The sequence below is a fragment of the Trichosurus vulpecula genome, chromosome 1 (genome assembly GCF_011100635.1).
Source record: "Trichosurus vulpecula isolate mTriVul1 chromosome 1, mTriVul1.pri, whole genome shotgun sequence".
Classification (NCBI taxonomy): domain Eukaryota; kingdom Metazoa; phylum Chordata; class Mammalia; order Diprotodontia; family Phalangeridae; genus Trichosurus; species Trichosurus vulpecula.
In genome coordinates, this window is record NC_050573.1 from 95,337,684 (window position 1) to 95,351,648 (window position 13,965).

The following is a 13,965-nucleotide window of genomic DNA, read 5'->3' on the forward strand; positions in this document are numbered from 1 at the left end:
TTTTCAGAGGAAGAAATTAAAGCTATCTATAGGCATATGAAAAAAATATTCTGGATCACTACTGATTAGAGAAATGCAAATCGAAACAACTCTCAGATACCACATCTCTCCTGTAAGATTGGCTAAAATAACAAAGCAGCAGGATGACAAATGCTGGAGAGGATGTGGGATAATGTGAACATTGTTACATTGCTGGTGGAGTTGTGAGATGATGCAGCCATTTTGGAGAGTAATTTGGAACTATACCCATAGGGCCATGTATATTTTCATACCTTTTGACCCAGCAATATCACTTCTAGGGTTCTATCCCAAAGAAATCACACAAGAGGGAAAGGGACCTATATGTACAAGGATATTTATAGTGGCTCTCTTTGTGGTAGCCAAGAACTGGAAATCAAAGGCATGCCCACCAATTGGGGAATGGCTGAACAAGCTGTGGTATATGAAGGTAATGGAATACTATTGTGCCATAAGAAATGGGGATGATACGGACTTCATAACACCCTGTAAATCCCTACACGACATAATGCTGAGTGAGCAGAGCAGAACCAAAAGAACATTGGACACAACCAAAGATATATGGATTCCATGAGGACCAACCCTGACCACCTTCACTCTTCTCAGCAACACAAGGTGCAAGGACAACTCCAAGGGACCCACGATGGAGAATGCTATCTTCATCCAGAGAAAGAACTGTGAAGTTTGAATGCAGATTGAGGGACACTACATGCTCGCCTTTTTTCTTCCCTTTTGTTTTTGTTCTTGGGTTTTTTTTTGTTGTTGTTGTTGTTTTTTGGTTCTGTCTCTTCTTTCTCATGACTCATTCCATTGGTCATAATTATTCTCCACAACTTGACTAGTGTATAAATTAATTCAATGGAAAGTTATACATGACAGTTATATGAGCTTCCATGCCGTCTTGGGGAGGGATGGGGGAGGGAGGGGAGAAAATCTGGAACTCAAAATTATGTAGAATCGTGTGCGGTAAACTAAAAATAAAAAAAATAAGAAAAAGAAAAAAAAAAGAAAAACAAGTCAATGACTTGCTAAAGGAGACCCAAAAAAATACTGAAAAATACACTGAAGAAAACAACACCTTAAAAAATAGACTAACTCAAATGGTAAAAGAGCTCCAAAAAGCCAATGAAGAGAAGAATGCCTTGAAAGGCAGAATTAGCCAAATGGAAAAGGAGGTCCAAAAGACCACTGAAGAAAATACTACCTTAAAAATTAGATTGGAGCAAGTGGAAGCTAGTGACTTGATGAGAAATCAAGATATTATAAAACAGAACCAAAGGAATGAAAAAATGGAAGACAATGTGAAATATCTCATTGGAAAAACCACTGACCTGGAAAATAGATCCAGGAGAGATAATTTAAAAATTATTGGACTACCTGAAAGCCATGAACAAAAAGAAGCCTAGATATCATCTTTCAAGAAATTATCAAGGAGAACTGCCCTAATATTCTAGAGCCACAGGTCAAAATAGAAATTGAAGGAATCCATCGATCGCCTCCTCACATAGATCATGAAAAGAAATCTCCTAGGAATATTGTTGCCAAATTCCAGAGCTCCCAGATCAAGGAGAAAATATTGCAAACAGCCAGAAAAAAACAATTTGACTATTGTGGAAACACAATCAGAATAACCTAAGATCTGGCAGCTTCTACATTAAGAGATCGAAAGGCTTGGAATACGATATTCTGGAGGTTAATGGAGCTAGGATTAAAACCAAGAATCACCTACCCAGCAAAACTGAGTATCATGCTCCAAGGCAAAACATAGATTTTCAATAAAATAGAGGACTTTCAAGCTTTCTCAATGAAAAGACCAGAGCTGAACAGACAATTTGTCTTTCAAACACAACAATCAAGAGAAGCATGAAAAGGTAATCCAAAAAAAGAAACTGCAAGGGACTTAGTAAAGTTGAACTGTTTTGTTTACATTCCTACATGGAAAGATGACATGTATGATTCATGAGACCTCAGTATTAGGTAGCTGATGGGAATATGCATATATATGTTTATGTGTATATATATATATAAGTGAGTGTGTATGTATGTATATATGTATGTGTATATCTATATATATCTATATATATATCTATATCTATCTATATATATATATCTATATCTATCTATCTATATATATATATATATATATAGAGAGAGAGAGAGAGAGAGAGAGAGAGATAGAGAGAGAGAGAGAGAGAGAGCAGGCACAGGGTGAGTTGAAGATGAAGGGAAGATATCTAAAAGAAATAAAATCAAATTAAGGGATAAGAAAGGATTATATTGAGAGAGGGAGATAGGGAGAGATAGAATGGGGTGGACAATTTTGCTTAAAGGTGGCAAGAGGAAGCAGTTCTGTGGGAGGAGGGGAGAGGGCAGACGAGGGGGTAATGAGTGAATCTTGCTCTCATCAGATTTGACCTGAGGAGGGAATACCATACATACTCAATTGGGTATCTTACCCCACAGGAAAGAAGAGGGAAGAAGATAAAAAAAATGGGGGGATGGTGGAGGGGAGGGCAGATGGGGGTGGAGGTAATCAAAAACAAACACTTTTGAAAGCGGACAGGGTCAAGGGAGGAAATTCAATAGAGGGGGATGGGTTGGGAAGGAACAAAATATAGTTAGTCTATCACAACATGAGTATTGTGGAAGGGTTATACATAGTGATATACGTGTGGCCTGTGTTGAATTGCTTGACTTCTTAGGGAGGGTGAGTGGGAATGGAAGAGGGGAGAGAATTTGGAACTCAAAGTTTTAAAAACAGATGTTCAAAAACAAAAAAAAAATTGCATGCGACTAGAAAAGAAGATGCACAGGCAATGGGGTGTAGAAATTTATCTTGCCCTACAAGAAAGGAAGGGAAAAAGGGATGGGAGGGGAGTGGGGTGACAGAAGGGAGGGCTGACTGTGGAACAGGGCAACCAGAATATACGCCATCTTGGAGTGGGGGTGAGGGTAGAAATGGGGGAAAGTTTGTAATTCAGACTCTTGTGAAAATAAATGCTGAAAACTAAATATATCAAATAAATAAATAAATAAAAAGAAAAAAATATAAAAACAAATATAAAAATAAAAAATAAACATTAAGCTCATTTTCTTACTGGTACAAATCTAGGGGTTGGAAAATTTTTTTCACCCACTTTATTTTCTTCATGGACAGTGTGAGTAATAGCCTTCTTGCTGAACACTAAGAAGAGTAAATTCACCATTCTTATAAATTTTTGCTGGTCTCTTGGAATATGTGTCCAAATTACCACCAATCCTCATAGACCTCACATACAGTTCCAAAAGTATAAGAGAAAAAAGTCTGTCCTTCATTTCAATTTGATGTGATTGATACTTGCAGGTCATCAGGGTTAATGTAGTTAATATAGCATGCACCTTGCTGTGCAGATACAGAAAAATAAAGATGTGGTCTCTGCTTAGCTTTCAGGAATTTACTGTCTCCTTTGAATGTGATAATTTATGGGAAACTACCTTCTAAATGGCAAAGCACTCTACCATCATAAGGTATTAATTAGAACAAGGTATAGTGGAAGACATGTACATGGAGGAACTCTTTATTTCTAGAAAACCGATGAGTGATTCTCAACATATGTAACATCCAACCAACAACCAGGTTTTTCATTCTAATATTCAACCAATATTCTTCTAAGACAATGCATTCGTGGAGTACTGTAATTTTCAAGTAATTGAAAAATAGTATCATTCAGAAGGCAGTGAAGAGACATATTACAGATGTGAGCAGACTGCAACACATTACAAACAAGAAGTTAAGAAGGAGTAAAAGATGCCATAATCAGAGAAATGTATTTGGGATAAAAAGATGGGCTGGTCTTGAAAAATTGAATATAAAGTCATTAATTAATTGATGGCTGTCAGTTGAAAAAGTGGTTTGTTGTGGAATATCTCAGGGAGTTTTTCTCATCTGTATGTGTGTTTGTATGTATGTGTTAACACTTTTAAAGTCAAGGGCTTAGATAAATATACACATCAAAGGTTTATGAAATTTGTAGTTAATAGAAAATTGGGAGAGATTGATCATTGTGCTGGGTGACAGAGCCAAGATATAAAAGAATTCTGAGAGTTAATAAAGCTAGACTGAATACGAGATAATGTGAAGTCTTACACTTGCAACATGGTGATCACTTAAGCAATCATAAAATTTAGGAGACATGGTTAGATTTGTTTTTTGGGGAAAAAACTGTGGATTTTAGTGAACTTCAAGATCAGTATGAAACTATTGTTTGATATGGCAGCCAAAATCCTAATAGCCTCCTAGGCTACACTAGGAGAAACACAACATCTAATATGAGAGGAGTAATAGTCTTGTTATACTCTTCCTTAATGAAACCACATCTGGGATATTGTGTTTAATTTTGAAAACTACACTTTAGGAAGTGCATGGACAAGTTGGTAATTCAGGATAAAATGACCAGATTTGTTAGAGGATTTGGAAAGAAAATTATGTGAAAAAAGCTGAAAGAAAATGTAGAAGGAATGACTCAGTGGGGCGATCATCAGTGTTTTTGAACATCGGAAAGGCCATTATAGTGAAGATGAATTTGACGCATTTTGTTTGACTCCAGGGGGCAGAACTGAGAACAGAAGATGTTGTATGGAATAGATTTGGACTGAATGTAAATAACTTCCAAGTAGTTTGAACTATACAGGACTGAAAACAGCTTCTTAAAATAATGAGCTTGCCACTGCTATACATCTTCAAGAAGAGGTCAGGTGGTTGCTTGATTGGAATGTCATGGAAGGGTGTAGTATTCAGATAGGGGCTAAGCTGGACAACTCCCAGGTTCTGACATCCATGTCACCTTCTCACTCTAAGATTTTGTGATAACATTTGTACCTACTGTAGTTAAGAATGCATGAATCAGTGTGACTATAAGGATTAAAAGATGGAAAATTGGCACCAAAGAATATTTAGAGAAAAAAATCACTTTGGAGAAGCCTGAAATTCTATCCCTACATGTACCATATTTTTTAAAAAAAACATTTTTAACATTGTTACTATTATGATCTCATATAATTGAATTAATATCAGAAAACTTTCTATAAGAATGCCTGATTAGAAGGTGAGATGAGCTGAGCTGAGGTGAGGTAGACTTCAGTCCCTGTTTTACCAGGGTGGTTAGTTCTTTTCTCAACCACAAGGACCAACAGAAATCCTTTGATTCGGAGGCTCCTGTGAAGGGTATTGTTCTATTTCCGATGAATGTTGCTGGCTGCCGGTGGATTGCACGGTGGGAATGTGTGTGGGATGAATAATGCCAAGTTGAGTAGTTTTATAAGATGTGAGCTTAGAGGGAAGAGAAAAAGCATCAGTACAGAGGGATCTGGACAAAGCAGTGTGGAAGACAATGGCTGGGGTGGTGATAATAATTCATTTGGAAATCATACTGTGACTGAGAAAAAAAAGCTTTTTCTTACAAATTAAGAAGAAAGGAAAAAGAAATCAAACTCTTTTCCTTCAAGATGTATGGAAAGAATTAACAGCAGGTGTAAATTTTCTCATGAATAAAAGTGATTTTACTGCCTGGCTAAAAAATAAAATGAAATGAAATAAAATAAAACAAAACTGTGGTTTCTGTCCTCTAATTTTATGATAAACATCTTTGAGTTCTATTCATGTGATTGTCATAGCATCTCTTAGGCTTTCACTTTATTAGGCTTTGTTGGGAAAATAAGACACTAGAGTCTAATTCAATCCCATTTTTTTTTGAAAAAGGCATATTAACTGACTTCTTTTTCCTGGGCCTCAGTCTACCCATTTCTAAAAGGAGGTAGTTAAACTAAAATGATTTCTCTGGTCCCTTCTAGAAAATTCTTGGATCCTAAATTGGAAACAGCCACTTTCAGTCCAAAATCACAACAGTAGGATGGGTGACTGGAAAGAGTTTAATCATTTCAATCAACACACATCAATTAAGCACTTTCTGTGCATCAGAGGCACTCTACTAAATGCTAAGGATGCAAAGATGAAAAATTACACTGTACACAAGAAGACGTAAGTCTGACTGGGAGCAGGGAAGAGATTAGAGTATGTGTACACATAAGCATTATCCAAGGAAAAATAAGGATAAGGGAGAGATACGAATAGTTTGTTCTGATGATATATAATGAATGGAGAGCCCACTTTTCATTGGAGGGAGCCGAAAAAATCTTCCTGGTGCAGCTAGTTTGTTCAGCAGATAGAGCACTGGACCCAGAGTCAGGAACACCTAAGCTCAAATTTGTCTACAGATACTTACTAGCTGCATGACACTGTGCAAGTCATTTAACCCTATTTATCTCAGTTTCCTCATCCATAAAATAAGCTGGAGAAGGAACTGACAAACCACTCCAGCAGCTTTGCCAAGAAAACCCAAAATGGAGTCATGAAGAATCAGACACAACTGAAATGACTGACCAACAACAACAACAAATCTTTCTGGGGAAGATATACCAGAATAGGCCCTTAAGGAAGAGTTCAACAGGGAGTGAGCATGTTGTAGGCATTTAGAGAATAAGTAGTAGCCACTTCAAATGAATGCAGTCAGTAAAACAGCACAAAGAGAATAAAGATGGATAGGAGCCCAGTTTGGTTAGAAGTTAATGAGCAAGAAGAGTCACATTGCATAAGGTCATAAATCTAGAATGGATCCAGATTATGGAAGACTTTAAATGTCAGGCTAAGGGTTTGTGTTGTATTGTATTTTTTTTAGCTAATGGGGAATGTCACTGAAGATTTTTTTTTAGCAGGACAGTTGGAATGGACCACAGATGTTCTAGGATTTGAACTGAAAAGGATATTCAAGATCTCCTAGTCTTAACTGACCTCTCTGATTCAAGTTTCTCCTTTATAAAGTTTGTACTTCATATAATGCCAGAATAGCAATCTTCACATATACCAGTCTCACCATATCATCCCCTTGGTCAAAAGTCTTCAGTGGCTTTTTATTGCCTCTAAAGTATCTCTCTATCTCTAGATATAGACTAGACTAGACTAGACTAGAATAGAATAATATGCATAGATATAATATATGTGCATATAGACATATATGTATCTCTATACATTCATATGTACACATACATATGCACATGTACATATGTGTATATAGATGCATATTGTTGTTGTTGACTTGTTTCAGTCATTTCCAATTCTTGGCGTTTCCATATAGTCTTCTTAGCAAAGATACTGGAGTGGTTCGTCATTTCCTTCTCCAGCTCATTTTACAGATGAGAAAACTGAGGCAAACAGAGTTAAGTGACTTGCCTAGGGTCACACAACTAGCAATTATCTGTTTCTGGATTTGAATTCAGGTCTTCCTGACTTCAGTCCTGGCACTGTATCCACTGTGCCACCTAAATGCCCCTAACATAGATACATATACATAGGGACATGTTACACATATAGGAATGCATGTCTATAGGTATTAGTATGCATATTTGTGTATACACATATGTATGCATGTATATATAAACACTGCCCTGTTTGAACTGTATATTCTTGCTGTCCTATAGTATTTGCTGTTGTTTGAACTGGAGTCTGTCTCCTGCCACTTTGCATGCACACTGTTACTCATGCCTGGAGTGCACTAACTCCTTATCTATATCTTTCAGAATCCTTATCTTCAAGGCTCAGCTCGGGTGTCACCTCCCTGGTGAAAATTTTTCTAATCTTCCACACTCCCCGTTAGTGAATCAGGCAACAAAGATTCATGAAATACTTATGTTCCAGGCATTATACTAAAAAGTGGGGATAAAAAGAGAATGCTTTTGAACTATCAATCACAGAGGGTAAGGAGATCTGGTAACTGGGAAGAAAATTACTGGGGACATCTGTGCTAGTACTGGAGGCAGGACTAAATGCCAATCTATTGCTATATTGCCTGTATCCACTTCTGGGTAATAGTTCCAGGGCAGAGAGCAGCACTTTTGGTCAAGAGGGAGCAGAGGGGTAGTATCATATTTGGTCACAAGAGATCAAGGATGCCTTCCTGAGCTAGGAAAATAGTACAAAATAGAAGAGCAGTGACCACCACTCTGTCAGATCATATGACCTTGGAAGCACCAAAAACATCCACCCCGCAGAGCTAGTTCTCAAAAAAGCAGTGCTAAAAAACCAGAAGCTTGATATGGTGTCTCCCCCAAATCCCCATGCCAGGAACAGAGCGTAACTAATATCAAGTTCAAAATCCAGAAATAGGATGGAAAAACAAACAAATAAAAAAAGACACTGACTATGAAAATCTACTACAGTAGATTTGCTACAGTGGCAAGGAAAGTGAAGATATAAACTCAGAAGAAGACAACAAAGTCAAAATAGCTGTAAACTAAGCCTCAAAGAAAAGAATGTGACTTGGACCAAGCCTAGCAAGCATTCCTGGAAGAGCTCAAAAATTACTTTCAAAATCAGAGTAATAGAGGAAAAATATAAGTAAAGAAATGAAAGCAAAGGAAGAAATTTATGAGAAGACAATTAACAGCTTGGTAAAAGAAGCACAACAAAATGCTGAAGAAAGCAAGACCTTAAAAACAGAATGGAACAAAATGAAAATTAAAAGATACAAAAGTTCATTAAAGAAAATAAGTCCTTAGAAGTTAGAAGGCAATAAGTCTGTGAGACAACAAGAAAAAAATAAAACAAAGCTGTGTGGTCACAACACCGCTTGAAAGGTGGTGGGCTCCATATGCGGAGTGGCGGGGTGGGCCATGGGCAGGACAACAGAGCAATGCCAGCGTTGGTGACCTCGGTGATCTTGCGCTTCCTGGAGGAGTACATGAGCACCATGCCTGCAGTGCCTGAAGCTCCTGGATGCCTACCTGCTTGCTGACCAGAGCGCTGCAATTCAGTTACTGTCTCCTTGTGGAGACCTTCCCCTTCAACTCCTTCCTATCCGGCTTCATCTCCTGTGTGGGGAGCTTCATGCTGATGGTCTGTCTGAGGATACAGATCAACCCGTTGAATAAGGGAGATTTCCAAGGATCTCTCCCAAAAGAGCTTTTCCTAACTTCTTCTTTGCTAGTAACATCCTGAACTTTGTTGTCATGAATGTTGTTGGTTGAATCCTTCCCATTCACTGAAACAAGAAGAAATAAAGAACAATGTTTTCACTGCACAGTTTCTTGGATAGAAATGACATCAGTTTGAGGACAAGCAGATTTTCATGCATCAGACTTCAAACTTACTGCAGACATCATTTTATTTTGAAGTTTGAGGTGGGAAATACAGAGAAGATTCTGTGCTATCCTTCCTCTAATGTACTTTGAAATGAGCATTTAACACCATGACCCTTGCCATCCCCTCACTGTAATAACCCTGTTTGCCTTCCAAATAAAGTGCTACTTGTTAGTCCTCAAAAAACCCCAATAACAATAAAACAAGGTTAAAAGAATGAACAAATAGAAGAAAATGTGAAATATCTATTATAAAAACAACTGACCTGGAAAACAGATCAAGGAGAAATCATGTAAGAATTACTGGATTACTAAAAGCCACGATCAAAGAAAGAGCCTAGACATTCTATTTTGATAAATTATCATCAAGAAAAACTCCAATATCTTTGAACCAGAGGGCAAAATAGAAAGTTTTTTTTTTAAAAATCCACTAATCACCACTTGAAAGAGATAATGAAATGAAAACTCTCAGGAATATTACATCCAAATTCCAGAGCTCCCTGGTTAAAGAGAAAATACATCAATCAGGGAGAAAGAAATTATTCAAATACTGTGGAGCCACAGTCAGAAACACATAAGATTTAGCAGCTAGCACATTAAAGGAGTGGAGGGCTTGGAATATGAAATTTCAGAGGGCAAAAAAAGCTGGGATTACAACCAAGAATAACCAATCCAGGAAAACTGAGTAAAATCTTGCAAGGGGAAAAATGAATATTTAATGAAACAAAATGCTTTCAGACCTTCCTGATGAAAAGGCCAGAGCTGAACAGAAATTTTGATTTTCAAATATAAGACTCAAGAGAAGCATAAAAAGGTAAACACGAAAAAGAAATCATAAGGGACTCGATAAAGCTAAACTGCTTACCTTTCTTTGTGGGAAGATGACACATGCAACTTCAAAGAACTTTATCATTTAGGGCAGGTAGAAGGATTTGGCATAGAAAGATGGCATGGGAGGGAGTTGATTATGTTGGTATGATTTAAAAAATAAAGGATGGGTTAGGAAAAGGGATGGCTGGACAAAGAAGAAAGGAAAAGGAAAAAGGGGGGACACTGTGTCGGAGAAAACAGGTGTGAAAATAAGAGCTTTTTACAGTGGAGTAGAAAATGGTTGAGGAGTGGTGGTCAGTGCTTGAACCTTGCTCACAGCCAAATTGTTTCAAAGAGGGGATACACACCACACACACACACACACACACACACACACACACACACACATGCACACACACAATTGGTAATAGAAATCTATTTTACTCAACAGGGTTGTGGTATGTGTTATGGTTTGTCCTTCATCCTCAAAGAGGACCATGACATCAGGAAGATGATGACATGACTTGAAAGTGACTTAAATTTGTATGAGGGAGGGCTGTGAAAAGTCACCAGTCTCACTTTCTTCTCCAGAGTCATCTGAGTCCAGTGGCCAGATATTGATCAGGATGACTAAAGATAGGCCCCATGCAGTGGGAGGCCTCTGCTCTTTTAAGGAAGGTCTTTTCAAGTTCAAACTTTGAGTGAGGCAATGCCCATTCAGTGAATATGCTTCTTTAACAAGTGAATCAAGGGATGGCCCCTTTAAGGAAAAATAAAATCGAACCGGGAGGGGAAGACCCTCAGGGTTGCTGTTCGAAAGAGAAACAGTTACTATTTACATTCACCCTGAGCCAGGAGGGCCCAAAGAAATAACCATTAAGTGGTGCTTAGGCAGGGAGTTATTGTTGTCCAATCCATGAAATCCAGAGTGAATTGGGTTTAAGGATTGGTCTTTGAGAAGGAAATCTAGCCAGTAAACTCCAAATTAATTAGGTAGCTTTTGAACATCAAAATTTATCCTCCTTTGGGCAGAACACCTTCAGGTAAGGGCAGAGGGGAAGAGGAAAGGAAAGGAGAGGAGAAGAGGGCAGGGGAGGGGAGGGAAGGGAAGGGAACATATACACCAAGTGGCATAGCATCCAAATTCGTAAAGGAAAAAAAAAATAAATTACAAAAGGTAGTAGACAGTAAACCTGTCTACTTCATTCTCAAAAAGGACTATTACATCAGGGAGATGACAACACGACTTGAAATTGACTTTGAGTTGAGTGAGAGAGGGCTGTGCAAGGTCACCAGTCTCACTTTCTCTGTAAGAGTCACCTGGGTCCAATGACCAGATATTGATCAGGATGACTGGAGATGGCCCATTATGCAGTAGGAAACCTTTGCCTTTTTAAACTAAGGTCTTTTCGAGCTCTCATTTTGAGTGAGGCAATGCCAATTCAGTGAATAGGAAAATATTTAACAAAGTGAATTATACTAAAAATGAAAATTAAAGGTGGGGCAGCACCAAGACGGTAGAGTAAAGGCAGGATCTCACCTGAAGTCTACTCCAAACCCCTCCAAATACCTTTAAAAATTTCTCTAAACAAATTCTGGAGCAGCAGAACCCACAAAAAGAAAGAGTAAAACAAATTCTTAGCCCAAGAAAACTTGGAAAGTTGGCATCTGTTGCACCATGGCTAGTGATGAGAACAATCCAGCGCAAGTCATGCCAGCACAGACGTTGCCCCAGGAAACCCCCAAAAAGGCTTCGGGGAAATTAATCAGTGACAGCAGCTGCTTCCAGGCCTCTCAGCCCCCAAACACCAAAGATAACTTAAAAGGTCAGCAGGAAAGGTCAATCGCACTCTGGTAAAAGAGGAGCACAGTCCAGCACAGGCCATGCCAGCACAGTCCAGGCCAAGGCAAACCAAGAGCAGGCTTGGGGAGCTGTGGTCAAAGCTTGAACATTGCTCACAGCCAAATAGTTTCTAAGAGGGAATACACACACACAAACACACAATTGGTAATAGAAATCTATTTTATTCAACAGAGTTGTGGTTTGTCCTTCATTCTCAAAGTGCACCATGACATCAGTGAGATGATGACATGACTTGCAAATGACTTAGATTTGTGGCAGCAGCTGCTTCCAGAGCCCTTAGCCCACAGATGGTAAGGGGGTTAAACAACTGGTCAGAAGGAGATACAAAGGTCTTTTTGCTAGCACTGAGGCAGGATCATGTTGCTTTGGCCAAATTCAGACCTGGGTCACACTCCTGTGTGGCAGTCCCAGAGCAAGGAGGAGCACTAACACAGTAGATCTTGTGGTAGCAGTGGAGGGGCAACTCTCCTCACAGTTCTAGGGCAGAAAAGAGTGCTTGTGGTCACTCACAGACAAGAGCACAGGCCAGGAGTGTGGCAAACACCTCTCATTAGATCACACTACCGTGGAAGAACTGAAACTTGTAGGTCCCTCAAAGTGTCTCTGAAAACAACTGAACAAAACCCCTGAAGCTTGGGACAATAAGCCTCCCACCTGGAGGCTTTAACAAAGTTAAAAGAGTTGAAAGTCAAGTAGTAGGCTGGGAAAATGAGCAAAAAATGGAAAAAATATCTCTGACTATAGAAATTTATTATGGTGACAAAGGAGATCAAAATACACACTCAGAAGAAGACAAAGGCATCTAAAGCCACCAAGAAAAATATGACTTGGTCACAGGCCATGGAAGAACTCAAAAAGGATTATAAAAATCAAGTAAGTGAGGTAGAGGAAAAATTGGGAAAAGAAGTGAGAGTGATAGAAGAAAATCATGAAAAATGAGTCAATATAGTATGAAAATGCATTTAGTGTGAAAGTATATATAGGACCTATATTGGATTGCATGCCGTCTTTCTTGGGGGGTGGGGAGAAAAAGGAGCTGGAGAAAGTCTGAAACTCAAAAACATGTGTAACTGAATGTTTTAAATTAAAATTAAATAAATTTAAAAGAAAAAAATGAGTCAACAACTCTACAAAGGACATACAAAATAATATTTAAAATATAACACCTTAAAAAACAGACTAGGCCAAATGGTAAAAGAGGTTCAAAAAGGCAGCCTTCAAAAGGAGAATTGGCCAAATGGAAAAGGAGACATGAAACTCATTGAAGAAAAAAAATCCTTAAAAATTAGAATGGAGCAAATGGAAGCTAGTGATTCTATGAGAAATCAAGAAACAATAAAAAAACCTGAAGGAATGAAAAAATAGAAGACAATGTGTGCAATATCTCATTGGAAAAAAAAAACTGATCTGGAAAATAGATCCAGGATAGATAATTCGAAAATTATTGGGCTACCTGAAAGCCATGATCAAAAAATGAGTTGTAGACATCAAACTCTTTCAAGAAATTATAAAGGAAAAATGTCCTGATATTCTAGAACTAGAGCATAAACTAGAAATTGAAAGAATCCCCTGATCACCTCCTGAAAGGTATCCCAAAATGAAAACTCACAGGAATATCATAGCAAAATTTCAGAGTTCCCAGTTTAAGGAGAAAATATGGAAAGCAGCCAAAAAGAAACAATTCAAATATGGTGGAGCTGCAGTCAGGATAATACAAGATTTAGCAGCTTCTACATTAAAGGATTGGAGGGCTTGGAATATGATGTTCCAGAGGGCATGGGAGACAGGATTAAAAATAAGAATCACCTACCCAGCAAAACTGAGTGTAATCCTTAAGGGGAAAAATTGGAATTTCAATGAGATAGAAGACTGTCAAGCATTTTTGATGAAAAGACAAGAGCAAAATAGAAAAAAAATTGACTTTCTTTTTTTTTCAGCAGAGGAAAAATATTTTATTTTCTCTTTCATCTCCCTTATAAAAATTCAAATTAACATAACAGTTTGCTGTATTTTTATGACTATACATGAAATGCAAGACAAAATGGTATGGGATGAAACTAATCAGTAGCGTTGTTATAAATAAAGAAAATCAGATCAGTCTTCAA

General features: G+C 38.0%; 1 pseudogene; it reads left to right on the forward strand.

Annotated features, from left to right (window-relative positions):
* The first annotated feature begins 8,664 nt into the window (after positions 1-8,664).
* On the forward strand, positions 8,665-9,075 carry LOC118850925 (annotated as a pseudogene).
* The last annotated feature ends 4,890 nt before the right edge of the window (positions 9,076-13,965 follow it).